The 16,465-nt window shown below is 34.0% G+C and overlaps 1 long non-coding RNA gene and 1 pseudogene across 1 annotated transcript in view; one reads left to right on the forward strand and one right to left on the reverse strand.

Moving 5' to 3' along the window:
- Positions 1-2,465: 2,465 nt before the first annotated feature.
- LOC111745391 lies at positions 2,466-2,584 on the reverse strand (annotated as a pseudogene).
- Positions 2,585-10,704: 8,120 nt separating this feature from the next.
- LOC111745377 overlaps positions 10,705-16,465 on the forward strand; it is a 56,574-nt gene continuing 50,813 nt past the window's right edge. Inside the window, exons 1-2 of the long non-coding RNA XR_002782625.1 lie at positions 10,705-10,800; positions 11,387-11,562. This is a non-coding gene — a long non-coding RNA (uncharacterized LOC111745377). The remainder of the gene's footprint in view (positions 10,801-11,386; positions 11,563-16,465) is intronic.

Here is a 16,465-nt window from a genome sequence, read left to right on the forward strand (position 1 = left end):
TGAGGCTTTTTCATGAATAACTAACAATAGATTCAGAGTTATAATCTGAATTGATCAGAAGCAAGGAATATTTTGAAATATAATTTGTGACTGTCAGAAGAAGCCCATTATTGTGGAAAATTGAATGAAGATTAATCAAAATATTTTCTTGAATGTACATAAACATTAAAAATAAGAATACTTTCAAATCTTAAATTGGCCTGGGAATCTCTAGCCTACTCATAAAAGCGCAAATTCAAAAAAAACTGGCATTAGAATTTCCTTTTCTTATTTTTGATATATAAAAAGTGTAATTGTAGGAATAAGGAGGAGAAAAAGTTCTTATTCCGCTATCTAGAAAAAATCTGGTTAACATTTTAATGTTGTTTCTGTTAACATATTTCTCTACAAATACCTTTTACATAGTTGCTCTCATACAATACATGCAATTTTGTTTCATGCATTTTCTTTCATTTTTATTATTCTTTAGGAGAGATCAAGGGTTGGCAAACTATGGGCCAAATCTGGTGCATTGTGTGTTTTAGTGGAACAATGCTACACTCATTTATTTACAGAATTGTCTATGGCTGCTGTCATGCCACAAAGGCAGAGTTGAGTAGTTACAACAGAGCCTATGTGGTTCACAAAGCCTTAAATACTTGTTATCCATCTGTTTACAGAAACAGTTTGCCAACACCTTGGATAGATTATTAGAGTCACATGTGAACAACCTTCCAAGACTCTTGTAAACATACACTAAAAGTTTATGTATCCATTGACACTTTCACCAGCATTTGTCTGATGAGACTGTTTGTTTAGAACCATATGTATTATACATATACATATATATATATATATAAAAAGTGTATGTATACAAACAAGCTATGAAAATTATACATGTTATATACTTTTGGAATTTCAATATAGAATAGTATCGTATATCTTATGCTTTAATTTTTATCTTTGAGTAGCAGTTAGACAAAGTGACTTTCCGCTGTTCTTAAAGCACTTTTATTTCCTCTTTTCTCGATTGCCTTTTTATTCCTTTTGCCCATCTTGAATCAGGTATTCTTTAAAAAGTAAATTTGTAAGGGCTCTGCATCAATTCAGAATATCAACTGTTGTTTATATTTTTACTTTGAATATATGTTCTCAAGGTCTTTTTTTGTCCTTCGATTTGAGAGATTTTTTTTTGAAACTTTGAAACTTGTAAGTTATTTAATTTATATAAAATGTCTTCTACGATATCTTCCAAAGCTTCTAAGTTTAAAAATTTCTCCAATATATCCTGTTTAGGAAGTGTCTTATTATTTTTAATTTTTAAAAAATTTATAAGGATTGATATTTTTTCTAATGCTTCTTTAGTGTCTATTTTTTAAAAAGATTTTTTAAAGAACAGTTTTGGACTTACAGAAAAATTGAGAAGATAGTAAAAAGAGTTCCCATAAACCCCACACCTATTTTTCCCTATTATTAACATTTACATTAGTATTGTATATTTGTTACAATTAAAGAACCAATATTGATACATTATCATTAACTAAAGTTCATATTTTATTTGGTTCCTAAAGGGTTTTATAAGATTTATTTCCACTTATATCATTATCATTTGAAGTGATAAACTTTGACACTTTCAACATTTTGGTGGTATTTGTTATGTTCCTGCAGAAGTTTTTTCATACACTATTTTTTACTTCTTTTTCATGTTATTTTTTCCAAAAAAACACAACACCCTTTTTATAAAACATATAACATCAAATTCTCTGGGTGTAAGAGACAAAATTTTCTTTTCTTTCTATTTTTTTTTGCATACATTTTTATGTAGAGTTTTATTTCTTTTTTATTTTTAATGTCTTTATTCTCCCTGCCCCTGATTTTAGAAACTAATATTGACTATCATCTCATTTTGAAAGATAAAAATGCCACAAAGAGAATAATTTAGAAAATAAAAGTGAAAAGCTACATTAATTTCTCCTTTATCACCTCTCTGGATATAACCACAGTTAACATATGAGTTGATTTATTTTTTTCTATGTATACACTATGACCGCCCTCATGATCCATTCATTAGCTTAAGTTTGAAACCACATTGATTCTGTCAACAAACTCTTTACTCCCTACTAACTACAGGTAACGACTGGTTGTTATAATAATATCTTTGAGCACATTATCAACGTGAAGCTTTTCTCAACTTTTCCCCATTGATTAAATATCTCAAATAGATTAACTCTTTCTTTCCCTCATCTCCACTGACAACTGCCCTAATGCACAGTCAGCTTAGGTGAAGTCCACAAAATAGTCTCCTGTATTTCGCCATCCCATTCTTTGCCTAATTCATCCTCCTCAGTTTCTCAAGTGTAATTTTCTTTTTTTATTTTATTATTTTATTTTATTATTATTATATTTTTAGGTGAGGCAACCCTTGGTTGATCTCACAGATTGCAAGGAGCTTGTCAGCTTACAATCCCTTATTTTTTAATTTTTTACTCCTACAGCACCTGGTCTTTCTAGGTAACCTCCCATCCAAGTACTAACCAGGCCCAACCCTGCTTAGCTTCCAACATCAGATGGAATCTGGTTTGTTCAGGGTGGCATGGCTGTAGACTAATTTTCTTATAATACAAACCTAATTATGTCACTGTTCTGCTTAAAATTCTGATATGTGCTTATGTTTTACTAAATTAAATACAAGTTTCTTGAGAAGGCTATAACAGAGCCTCTGGGACCCTAACTCACATCTTCTCTGCTTCACCTCTGATTCCAGCATGGATGCATTGGGCATTCTGAATTTGACTCATATTACAACAACAGACTCACATCTTAAATGAATATCATGCATTTTTTACTTTTTGCTTCAAATCTTCTCCAGTGCCACTGCTGGGAATGAGATGCTACTTGTAAAGCTCATACACGGAGCCCCCAAATTTATGAAAGTTATCTCCGAGAGCAATTCTCAATAATGAGGGATGGGAACCTATGGATAAATGTTTTCCTCAGTTGTTCTTCTAGGAGACAGCTCTGAGATACTTTCTGCATGCTCCTTAGACACCAGGATTAAGCTCCAGTGTCTCAAAGCTAAGATATATAACAAAATTTACTTTTATATAGTTTTCCCCTTCCTTCATTCTCTCTGGTACCTCACTTGTACTCTGGCATTATCTCTTTGATCGATGCTTTGCTTTTTTGGTAGATCCCAAGCTAAGCCATATAGTACTAGATTTTCACTGGGGGTGATTTAGGGTGAGGAGACATTGTAAATTGAAGCTGTGGGCAATTTGAGATTCCTAAGGCACTGGCAAGCTATGAGTCAATCATGGGCATTTCTTGGCCTTCACATGCCCAGTAATGATGGTGAATGGCAATTTCAGCAACCATGACCTGACAACAGCAAGGTAGCTACAGGCTCAGCCTGCTCAGGGATTAAGGTCTGCATTACCGCACTAGGCTAGAAACATAGACAAGTAGGAGTGCTGACTGAGGGAGAGGGAAATTTAATATGGATGGTGGAAGAAGATGATGATAAATATCAATTAGAGCTTTAGGACCAGATGCAGCAGTGAAGACTGCAGCTTCTTGTATTAATATATATTTATTAACTCGTGTAGAAACTGTGGCTGACCACCACGCTGGAAACTTAGAGGCAGATGGGACTTATTGTAGGGCATACATGTACCTGAGTGATATAAAAAATAGACTGTATGAATTGCTTCAAGATTCCTGACTCACATCCTCTTAGCCTTGTCTCTGATTTCAGTGCACATGTTGTGAGTAGTTGGCTTACTTCATGTGGGTACCTTTTCTCAAGCACTGAATGTTTTGTACTTTTGCTCTTGGGGTTTTCCAATGCCACAATTGCCTTTGGGAAGCCCTTTGTTCGAGCAGGCGTGCTCTATCTGAAAGTGTATAGGAATTTTTAGACCTCAAAGTAAATCTCAACTAATGTGGACTATAAACTGTAGATAAAAACCATCAATCCTGAGGTAAACAATTTCAAAAGGCATTCTACAACCTCTTTAGAAGATTCCAGGCAGGACTGAGTGCCAGTTGCCTACAACAGTGATTTTAATAATGCGTCTATGTATTAGCTTGTCCACTTTCCCACATTCTTCACAGTCTCTCACTTCTGCTTCTTGTTTATAAGTTCTTGTCTCAGGCATTATTTTCAGGAAAACTCAAGCTAAAAAAAACCAGGTCCTTAAATCCTAGTAAGTCTCTATCTTCTATTTTGTACCCTATTTTATGCTGCTTCTCCTTGCTGCTTCTATGGTATAAGTTAAGTCAATAGGAAGGTAATAAGTAATGCATGCAGAAGTTGCTATGGAAAGCTCTGAGAGGGGCCAATTTAGTCTAGGTATTAGAAACATCTTCTAGACCTGAGTCTTGAACTATGAATTATCTGGATTAGGTACATGGACCAGAATAGTAGGAACATTCCTGAAAGACAAAACTACAAATTTAAAGACAGACGAATATGAGTAAATATTGTATGTTTAGAGAAATACAAACTTTTTATATAACTTGCAAGCAGCGCATTATGTGTGAGTGGAAAAATAGTAGTGATGCTGGCAATTTGGATATTCTGGAGAGAAGCCATAAAGTCCTTAAATGAAAAGGCGAATACAGTACAATGAGATATCCTGAGAGAAAGAAACCACATTGACATAACTTTTATTACAGAATATTATCATAATTGTTCTATTTTATAATTAGTTATTGTTAATCTCTTACTGGGGGTGATTTAGGGTGAGGAGACAAAAGCAAAGGAAATTAAAGTTACTGGATAACTTTAATTTCCTTTTTTCCTTTGCTTTTAAAAACATTATTTTAAAAGAATATGTGAAATGAATATCAGGTTGGAGAAAGAAAACTTAGAAGAAAACGATAAGTGCATAACGATAATGATTAAAGAGTTATGATAAAGCTCTTTAATTTATAAATTAAACTTTATCATGAGTATGTGCGTACAGGAAAAAACGGTATATATAGGGTTCGGTACTATCTGCAATTTTAGGCATCCAATGGGGTCTTGAGACGTAGCTCCCACAAATAAGGGGGTACTACTGGCTGGCCTTCCTGCTTCTATTCTTGTGCCCTTTAACTTAGTCTTCACACAGTAGCCTTAGTAATCTTTGGAACATGTAAACAAAATGTAATCATTCAATATCTGCATGTAGTCATTCAATATCTTTCCATTGCACTAAAATAGGGCTCGAACACCTTGCCATGACCTCTTTGCCTTATTACAAGATATAGGCACTGCCTACTACTTTGACCTAATTTTTTACACTTTTCCTTGAATTGCTTCAGAAATATTTGGCCTTTTCTCCAATTCTCAAACATTCCAAGAGCCTTTCTACCTCAGTAACTTTTACATTTGCTATTCCTCCTATCTACAATGCTCCCCTCCAAATTTTTACAGTTGGCCACTTCTTTAAGTTCTTAGCAGAAATATCATCTTCTCAGTTACCTGCACCTCTTCAATCACATCCTTACTTTACATTGTTTAGATTAAAATTATCTTATTTACTTGTTTAATATCTCTCTGTCACCATAATCCTGTGCTTTTCACAAGCAGGGATGTGCCATATATTCTTCATCCTGCTCTGTGTCCTGGGAGTCTGACTCCTTAGAGCTGTGTCAGCTGGGCTACCCCTCCCTCTGGCTTTCAATTGACTTTAAGTGGAGATTAGAGGAGATCAGAGAGTGGAAGAGAAGATTCTGTGGTAGCTGTTTTTCTACCGAAGGCCATGGCTTCTTTTAGGCAGTTCTCTCTTACAGCTCTTGATGATATTAGAGTGTTTCATCAATTACTAAGTGAATCCTCAAGTAAGACTTACCCCGGAATCACCTTACCCTATTAACCATGTTTTTTTTTTTTTTCCCCTGTTAAGCTGCAAAATTTTGCCATTTCATTCTGGTCACCAATCTTTTTCCTTGTAATTCAGAAAAGATTTGGGAGCAGTTACCACCGCACTCAGTCTTTCACCAAACATCCTCCCACAGAGGCCCAGTTAAATTCTAGATAGCACTGAACATTTTATCCTTAGGGTCTCTGGCCTCCTAGTAGATGGAGGAAGCTGTGGCAATTTATCCACAGCTCCTGCTCCTCCTGATTACCTGATGGGTAATTCCTCACTCCTGGCTTCTGCAGGGTCAGCTCTTCCCTGAGGTTCAGCTCTCTCAATCAACTCTATATGTTTGCACAGTATAGGTAGATGCAGGAATCATCTATACAATAACTTTTTTATTCTAATTAATTGGATGTGTGTCTTGTTATGGCCTGCTTGTGGTCAAGAATTGTATTTTAATGCTTTGAATCCTAAGAACCTAGCAGTGTTTCGACATTTAGTAATCAATCATTTAATCCTATTGAATAAAAAATTTCCAAATCTTGACCTTCATGCCAGCATTGTCAACGTTATAACGATAAACTAGCTCATGCTAAGCATGTTTGGGTGAAACTGAAATAGAAATTTAAAAACTTGGAATAAATTCAATAAAATTATACATTATGGTTACAATGATATATGTATATATGTGGAGGAGAGGTGAGAACAAAGAAAATTGAAAATAGATTGTTTTAAAACAAAAGAACCTCATAGACACAGACAACAGTATGGTGGTTACCAGAAGGGAAGTGGGTAGGGAGAGGATGAAGAGGGTAAAGGGGGTCAAATATAGTGATGAAAGGAGACTTGACTTTGGTTGGTGGACACACAATGCAATATACAGATAATGTACTATAGAATTCTACACTTAAAACTTATATAATCTTATCAATCAATGTCATCCCAATAAATTTAATAAAATTTAAAAAATGATAAAATAAAGACATATTCCACCTTAAAAAAGAAAATATATTGCTTTAGGGTAGTAAAGTTACTGGATAACTTTAATTTCCTTTGCTTTTAAAAACATTATTTTAAAAGAATATGTGAAATGAATATCATCAGGTTGGAGAAAGAAAACTTAGAAGAAAACGATAAGTGCATAACGATAATGATTAAAGAACTGTGATAAAGAGAGTTAGAAATCAAGTGGTTTCTGGCTTGCAGAATTTGAAAAGAGCCTCACGTGAGGAAGCTGATCTATGAAGGATGATGACCATCTCCACTAGGGACCAGACAGGAGACAAAAGGCTTAAGTTACAGCATCAGGGATTTAGATAAGAGAAAAGGAAAAATTTTCAGACAGTGAGATTTGGTAGACACTGGAATGTGTAACTGGGGAAGCTAGTGGAATTTCCTTTTCTAGAGGTCTTTTAAAAATAGAATAGCATCTCATCTGCCTAAAGGATGGACTCTATTTGACCTTTTAAAGTCCACTGAACCCAGAAGGTACTCCACACCTTAGAGAAAGAAAGTATGAATGTTCCTGGGTAGCTTGAGTAATGAAAATAGGGTGAGCACGTTTTATATTTAATTTGATTTCTATATGTCACATATGTAAATTATGACTTATATTTCTTTTTTTCCTTTCGGTTGAATGTTTTCATTTTTAAGATCTGGAGATTAGGGTTTAAGTAAAAATATTGCAGGGAGGGAAAGAGGAACTGTTATCTTACTTCAGAGCATATTTTTATAAGGACACAGGCATGGAGAAAAGTATATTTTGGACATCTTTGATTTTTATTTCATTTCCTATTCTAAATAAAAAACCTCAACACTGCCTTTTCTGTTGGCTTCAATATTTTTAGGGTGAAAAATTTTAAATTAATTTGGTCAAAATGTTTCCTACAGTATTTTTGACAGGACTGGGATCCAAAACTAGAAGAGGTTCTCTGTATTCAATTTCCTCCCAGGAAGTTTATTTTCAAAAGTCCAAGTGTGAGGTCAAATTTTGGGTTGCCGGAAATGGTAATGTCCTTAACTGTCTGAGACCCAGACGACACTTAATGAAACATCCTACCTTTGAACATTGGTAAGGATTAAAGTGCTTTATCTATTTCCTCTTAATTTATCATCTGTGATTTCTATATTTGGTCTTTTAGAACTCAAATAAAATTATATATAATAACTACTGTATTCTCCATATTTGGCTATAACTGTAGATTCTCTGTTATAGACGACATTCATCTTTTTCCTTCCTAAAAACCAAAGTGTACTACAGGCCAAAAGGGATGTAAGCTTTAGAACTCGTTATTTACCTCCAGCAATTCCAAGATATTTTAAACTTGATTTCTTTCTAACTATTTTAGTTGACCTGAGAACGTTGACAAGTTAGAGCAGTGAATCGTAATGTCTCATAGTTGCATAGCTCTTCATACTTGTCAAAGTGCAAACTCATCTAATATCTAATTTGATCTTAATAAGAACCCCATGAATATCAAAATCTTCTAGATGAGAAAATGGAGTCTCAGTAAGGAGATGTAGCTTGCCCAAGATTACAAAACTAGAAAATGCAGAATTGAAACACTTCTGGTTTCAAAGCTTGTGCCTTTTCCACTGTATCACTTTATGCCCTCTGTGAAAAGTTGTGATTTCCTGGTGTGTTTTTTTTTTTTTTTTACCATTGACGAGATCTTTGCCTCAGTTTCATTCTGAACCAAAATTACGTTAGAGAGCATGACAGTAATGTTATTATTACCAAGTGGGAAGTTGGGCTAGTGTTCTCATGAAGTAAAATGCCAATGGTTTTTAAAAAACCTACCAATCCACATAATAAGTCATGTAAATTTCTGATAAGGCCCTCCATATAGAGATTAATACCTATTCTAATTCATGCCTGCTACTATTATTAAGCAATATTTTTTTTTATTACAAAGCTTACTTTAATTATTGCATCTGTCTCTGACAGAATATTGAAAACAACTCCCACAATCCCTGGCTCTCTGTCCTGGGTGTCTCTGGGAGTACAGTGGCTTTATTTCCTTCCCTAACAGTTCAGAAGTTTGCTTAATACTGACTCAGAGGAAGCATTCTGGCTGATTCCTCACATGGTCTTGTTTACAGCTCCAGAGTGCACATAATAGATAAGCTACTGACTTCCACAAGACACCCACACTTCCTGGGTGTGTGGGTGTGTGCGCTTGCGCCTGTGAATTAAGATTGTGCAATCAGGCTGCTAGCTGCCTCAGGTTGCAAAATCATTTACATCTCTTAAATATTTCTCTAGCAAGCCTAATTTCATAAACCAAAAATCGTTGTATTCAATGGGAGGTATGCTGATAACTAATAATTAACACTGAAAAGCCCATAAATTTATAACAAGATCAAACCTGATATTGAGGCAGAGAGTAGAGAAATTTGCCTAAGAAAATATTGTGAAATAAAGTTGCAAATAGCCATAGATGAACACTGTTCAATCTGTAGAATTTCTCTTCTTGATTGTAATTATACTAAACTTACAGAGAGCCTAGTATGTGGCAAGAATTTTGTTAGGTCAGCATCATCTTATTTGATTTTAATGGTAGCCCTGAAAGATAAATATAGCTAAAGCACTTTTGTAGAAGAAAGATCAGAAAATTCACAGGAATGTGTTCTGTGTTGCACTGATGGTGAACGATAGAGTGATGAAGAGGACTAGGACTGTTTGACTCCAAAGACCAACTATATTCTTTCTACAAATTTCTCTTTTCTTAATTTCCTAATATTAGGGGGTTAAGACTAAAGACATTTGGAGGACAATGATGGTGGGATGAGAATATCTCCATTAAACTCTTGAATATTTTAGGGAAGGTAGATCCAAGGCAGAAGCGTCACATAGAACTCAGATCATTCTTACCAGGAGGCGAGAATGTGTACACAACTATGTATGTAATCTGTTTTAGGAATAGTAATGAAGTGATTAAATCTATCACGAGCAAGTATTAAACATTAAAATCTAGAAGCAATTTTCTACTACCAACTTTTTGCATCAAAACTATGCAACCTTTACCATTTCAGGATATGCTTACCAAATTTAAGCATTATTTTATAACCCTTAGTTTTACAAGTCATCATAATTCTTTCTCTTTTTTTCTCTCATTTCAGCTGCTGTTGCTTTTGAATTATCAGGCATGCCACATACCACTTTTTCAATGAATAGCTTTATTTTTGCAAAGTGCATGGAATGGAGTTTGTGGGGATGTAGACTACAGGCACTGAAAGACCTAAATGAATGTGTATGAATGACCACAAGACACCAGACGTGGGCGTATTTATCCGTTTGTCTCATTACTAAGAGGTTTTAGTTCCAAAAAATATCCGGAAGGATTTAGTTTTGGGGAAGTGGAGAGGGAGAAGGCATGGAATAAGAATTTTTAAACAATTCATTTGAGCTTCCAAGTGATATATTCTATTTTACTCACATTAGAATCAGGATTTCTTAAGGGACAGTTAAGATTTTTGTACCAGAGTTCATAGGCCTTAGAAAGTTGATTTTGAAATTTAGTATGTTAACAAGAAGACATTTTTATTACAAAGGAAATTGGAAAGTGGAAAGTTTAAATGTTAGTTATTAAAAAAGCAATTAAGACTTTTTTTTGGCTGAGAAATATGTTTGTCTTGGTAGTATGTGCTCTGTTCCATTTGCAATCTAATTGTGTTGATGCAGTTCTAGCTAATGTTCTCCTCCTTAAAAAATCTTATATTCCATGGGAGGTATGTTGATAACTAATAATTAACACTGAAAAGCCCATGAGTTTATAATAAGATCAAAGCTAACACTGAGGCAGGGAGTGGAGAAATTTGCCTAGGAAAATTTCATTAACAGAGGATAAATGAAGCTCTTTTTCATTCTTTTTAGAGATGGCATAGGATACTGGTGAAAATATTCAGTTCTGGAGTCAAATTGTTTGGGTTAAAATCCAAGCTTTGCCTCTATCAAGTTTTGTGAGCTTGGGTAAGTTAGTTAACCTCTCTGTACCTCAGTTTCTTTATTTGTAAAATTGGGAATATAATAATAGTACCTATTTTGTGGGGTTATTATGAAGATTAAAATAAAATAATCATGATAAGCACTTGGCACATAGCAAGAGATAAATAAATGTGATTCTTTTTAAATTTGCATATAGTAAAATTCACCTTTTTTGGTGTACAGTTCTACAAGTTTTAATACATGCATAGATTGTTATAACCACCAACATGCTGACAAAAAAGGATAGAGAATAATTTCAATACCCCAAAGAATTTCCTTATGCTGCCTCTCTGTAGTCAGATACTAGTGCCCTCACTCCCACACACACCCTAGATCCCTGGCTACCATAAATGTGCTTTCTGTCCAAATAGTTTTGCCTTTTTTCAGAATGTCATATAAATGGGCTCATACTGTTTGTTATCTTTTGAGATTGGCACCTTTCACTTAGCATCACACCATTGTGGTACAACCTGACATATAGGATCTTATTAGAAGAGCTTACTTCATGGAAAGAAATTTAGGTGGGGGTTGTTTTTTTGTTTGTTTCTGTTTTTGTTTCTTTTTCTTTCAGAATCATTAAAGGGAAGAAAAAAGCTCAGATTAATACTATGCAAAAGGAGAATTTGGCTTAGTATGAAAAAAGAATTTTTCAGAATTATCGAAATATCAAATAGGATCATCTTCAAGAAGAAATTATTTCTCTGTCTTTAAGGGCATAGAGACAGAAGCTGAAGGGCCATTTGGAAGGTAAGGTATAAAAAAATAAGAGTCAAATATAAATTAACTGAGAAAAAAAGTGTTGATAATGGTGGCGTGTGGTGTATTTGTGCGTGTCGGGGAACTTGGAGTGAGGCAAGGTATTGGAAAGTCACAGATAATCCCAAATAATCTGTAAATGTAACCATATTAGTACTGTGTCATGTGGGTATAAGTAAACTGTTTTGGGGTACAGAGGGGACTTGGACAGTAATCACTTCCTTAGCTGAACTACATACATGAGGAGGTTAGGCAGTGGCTATTATACAAGAAGTAAAAGAGGCTTTCGCATGGTGATGAGAATAACTGGATTTGGAGTCTTCTTTCTATCTGAAAATCCATGATCCAGTTTTAAAAATGAGGAAAAATAATATCTTATATTTTGAAGTATATTCTATAATGATATTTCTCTTTATATATTTGTTATTATTATTAATGGTGATAATACTTTGCATCCACGGTTATTAAAGGAACTTAGCAAGAGGTTTAAGAAAGGAAAACTAAGCTATGGAAAGGCCTTAGAATCAGAGGACCTAAATTAAAATTTCAGTTCTGGTCCTTAGAGTGGCTTAATCTCTCTCTGTGTTCTTTGGTGAATTCAGAATAATAATACCAATTTCCCAGCACCTGGCACATAGTAAGAGATAATGACAAAATGAATGGGCAAATGGTTATTTGTGTTCATCACATGGTAGGCATTTAAAAGGAGTTTGAGGAATTAAAAGAAAATATAATTGAGAAGCACTTATAATTTCAAGACTAAAGTATAATAAGAAAAAGTATGGCTTTATTTGTCCTTGGTAGTTTTAGAGTTGGATACACATGACTATTTTGTTTACATTCTACTCAGTCTTATCATATAAGTATGAATTTAATTAGATCAACAGAGAATACATTAAATGAATTAAATTTAAGTGTGGGATGGAATATAGATTTTCATGATAGTTCACACCTAAATATATATTGCCTTTATACCATTCTTCTTTCCTTTTGATTGTTCTCATGTTAAGGCTAATAAATCCCTCTGGAGATTTCATTGTTCAAAGTGAAAGAAGTCAAGCTGGCCTGAGAAATTGTTTGTACCTGCTTTATGTTAAAACTCTCTCTCTCTCTCTCTCTCTCTCTCTCTCTCTCTCTCTCTCTCTCATCTATCTATCTATGTCACTTAAACTGTTTTTCTCTGACCTGAGAGAAATGCAAATGTGAGCAGTTGGGAAATCTGTTCAACTAGCATTCAACTAATTTATTAGCACTCATATAATTTACTCGCCATGGCTGTATTATTCCATTATGAGACTGTCATCTTTTACCTTTTCAGTGTTTTTTTTTTTTTTTTCTGCGATTCATTTGAAATTCAGTTCAACTCATGAAGTATATTTCTATTGAAAGTTTGCTCCTAGTTATGTCTCACATGCTGGGACTTATTGACATAAGGGGTGAAGACAGCCACACCAAGAGAGGACAGCAGAGGTTTGGGAAGTCAGCTAGGAGTCAGTGCCTGGTTGGGCAGAAGAGAGGAGCCAACATTGATAAAACTGAAGACTGGTGATTATGAGAGCAGCATGCTCAGCTGTAGGAAGCCACGAAGTTGTTAAAGCAGGAGAAGAGAGGGCGAGCACTCTAAATTACTGCTGGAAGCTTTGCTGCTTCTTCAAGTCCCAGCTGGCTTCCATCTCTCCTTAACTGCATTGGTGGTGCCCCTTCCATCGTTTTAAAGGAACAGATTATAGCTTCTGATAGAGAAGAGGGTTTACACAAAGCTTACTTGTTGAAAGTATTCTTAAGGATGACTCTAAGCATAGTATCTGCCCTATTTGTTTACGATCATGATGGAAATTTCTCTTCTACTCACAGTTTCTCATTATACAGATGAAGCCAAGCTGATAGTTACTAAAAGGCACAAAATGATGAATTTGATTTTAGTCTATCCCATGCTTTAGTCAAATTGACCATATAGAATTGAAGTGAATTGCAGAGCTCCCAAAAGCTAAACAAGATCTTTTGGTTGTTTTTTAACTCCCTTTCGCATAGCTAGGAGGTTATATAATATCCATTTGTCCTAAAATTACTGCAGAAATCACCAACAGAAGACATGGAAAACATCTCTAGCATCTTACTAATGAATTTATTATTGCTTTCATTTCACAGTGTCTGTCAGCCACCTCTCACCTACATTTGAACGTTACAAGAACCCTATGATATAGATATTATAATCTACATTTTGCAGTGGTGGAGACAGGATCAGAGAAGATAAGTGCTTTATCAAAGGACACAGTCAGTAAACAAAACCACATTCAAAATCTTTGTACACTGACTCCAGAGTCTTTTAGAGTATATAGCTTTTGTATATATAATGATGATATAAATGATATACACTAAAATGAATCTATTATCCATTCTATAATAATCTCCTGCTCTCTCCTTTTTTCTCTCATTTCCTATCCTAGTTTGTTTAACAAATCTATCTCTATTCATCAGATACGAAATCATATTAATATGGTGTAGACACAAAATTCAACAATAAGAGGGAGACATGTTATCAGGAAGGTCAGAAACACCCAAGAATATGTGGAGAGATTTATTACATGTCAGGAGGTATCTTAAACCGGAAAAAAGAAAAAGAAAATAATGAAAAAAAAAAAAGAAGATTGGCTTACTATTTGGAAAATAATTAAGTAAAATCCCAATTGACACCTTAAGCCATACACCAAGATGAAATCCAGATGGATTAGTTAATTTTAATTAAAAGACTTCAATTCATTTTTTAAGAAAAGCATTGATTAATACAAGATACCTTTTCTTTATTAAAATAGAATGAATGTTTCAATATATATATTCAAGTTTGGTGATAGCCTGGTGAGATTACATACGTATTGGTGGGGTTGTAAATTGGTGCAAACTCTGGAGAGCACTTAACATTTTTTTAAAGAATCTCGAAGAAGTTAATGCTTTTGACCTTATAATTATTTTTCTAGGAATATACTCTGTGATTTTAGTAAAAATTTCAAAGAAACTACATATATATATTTTACACCAATATAAAAATAGAGAGAATATTACAATAAACTCTATATACCTATTACTAAGCTTCAGCAATTATTAATATTTCCCAGTCTTCTTTCATCTCTCTCTCTCTCTCTCTCTCTCTCTCTCTCTGTTTCTGTCTCTCTCCAGGGATATTTATTTTAAAGCCAATCCAAAGCATCGTATTATTTTATTTGTAAATATTTCTATATGATAAAAGCCTAAAAAAGTATCCAAAGGCCATTATTAAATCTAGGAGAATTGAATGGGTTTACGTTCAAGCTTCTTCATTGTCTCAAGAATATCTTTTCATAATTGTTTTGTTCACATTAGAATCCAAAAGACATTGTGTACGTTGATATTGTGTCTCTTAAGTTTCTTCTAATGTATGAGTCCTTCCTTCTTTTTTTTCTTATTATTTGATAAATAAACTAGGTCTTTTGTCCTATAGCACATCCCACATTCTAGATTTAGCTAATGTCTTTCTCATAGTATCATTCATTTTTTTCTCTGTCCCTCATACTTCCTGTAAACTAGCACTTAGAATGAGGCTCGGTTAGAGTCAGGCTTATTTTCGTCTTTATTTTTTTTTGCAAGAATACTATATGTGTGGTGTTTTGTATTTCCTGTTGTATCACACCAGAATGAACATAACTTCTGGTTGCCCCACTTTTAGTGATGTTAAGATTGATTTGTAGGTTCTGGTAAGCCTTCTTTAATCAAGTTCCCTACTGACTTTTTACATAATTGTTAGTTATAACATTCATTGCCTAGATTCACTATTTCATTGGGATTTACAAAATGGTGTTTTTTAATTCTACCAATCCTTTTGCATAAATTAACTGAAAATTTGCTATAAAGAAAAGCTTTCTCTCTCTAACAATTTGATTACCCTAAAAGAGTTTATGCTGGAAAGGCATGATACATGCTTGATTCTTCCCTTATTTATCTATTTTCAGAGTAATGTGTTAATGCTTTTGCTACCTCTATCTTACTGGTTTATAATAGTGTAAGCTGATAACAACATAAATGTCCAATAATAAAAGATATCCTGTGGTGTAGCTATGCTATAAACATTGTGCAGCCTTTAAATTTCAAAGAATACTTAACAACATAGAAAAATATTCCAGGTAAAATATTAAGTGAAAAAAGACCCGGAAATGAATATATCTTGTGATCCAAATATTACCTTCTGTTCTACATTTAAATGAGTTTTTATGGTGTTAACCAAAGAATTTTAGAGATTTAAACTGTGCTAAATTCTGTAGACTTAGACATATTTTTCATTAAACATACATTCTTTGTTGACTCATATAATCAGTAGAATGGGGTGTATTAAAATGAGTCATCCTCAACTCAGTTTAATCAGTTCAGAAGACAGCTGAACTGAATTTCCTGTTTTTGTTTTTTCGTGTGTGTGTGTGTGTGTGTGTGTGTGTGTGTGTGTGTGTGTGTGTGTGTGTATGTGTGTTATCAACTGGTCCATCGGTCCATATCAGATGAATAGATGAATCTTGAGACCATAATCTCAAAATTTTGTCTTCTTGTTTGTCGTTGTTTAATGTACTAAATTTGTTGCTTAATTTCAAGATGAATAAAAGAGAACTAACAAACTGGCTTTGATTTTAACAAGTTCTCAGTGATCCCTGAGAAAGTACCTGATTCTCAAGGAACTTTACAGAGGTCAAGTTTCTACTTCTATAAACAAGGATCCGATGGTTTGACTCTGGGTTATTTTCAATACAATGTTTGGAAAATTCCTGGCACAACTCTCAGCAATTAGCAGGTACTCAACAAATGCTAGTTTTCTCTTCTCTCTTCCTGGAGAAAGGAAAGCAATCGTTTCCACTTTAACTATGTTTTAATATTA

This window comes from Pteropus vampyrus, unplaced genomic scaffold (genome assembly GCF_000151845.1).
Source record: "Pteropus vampyrus isolate Shadow unplaced genomic scaffold, Pvam_2.0 Scaffold153, whole genome shotgun sequence".
NCBI classification, from domain to species: domain Eukaryota; kingdom Metazoa; phylum Chordata; class Mammalia; order Chiroptera; family Pteropodidae; genus Pteropus; species Pteropus vampyrus.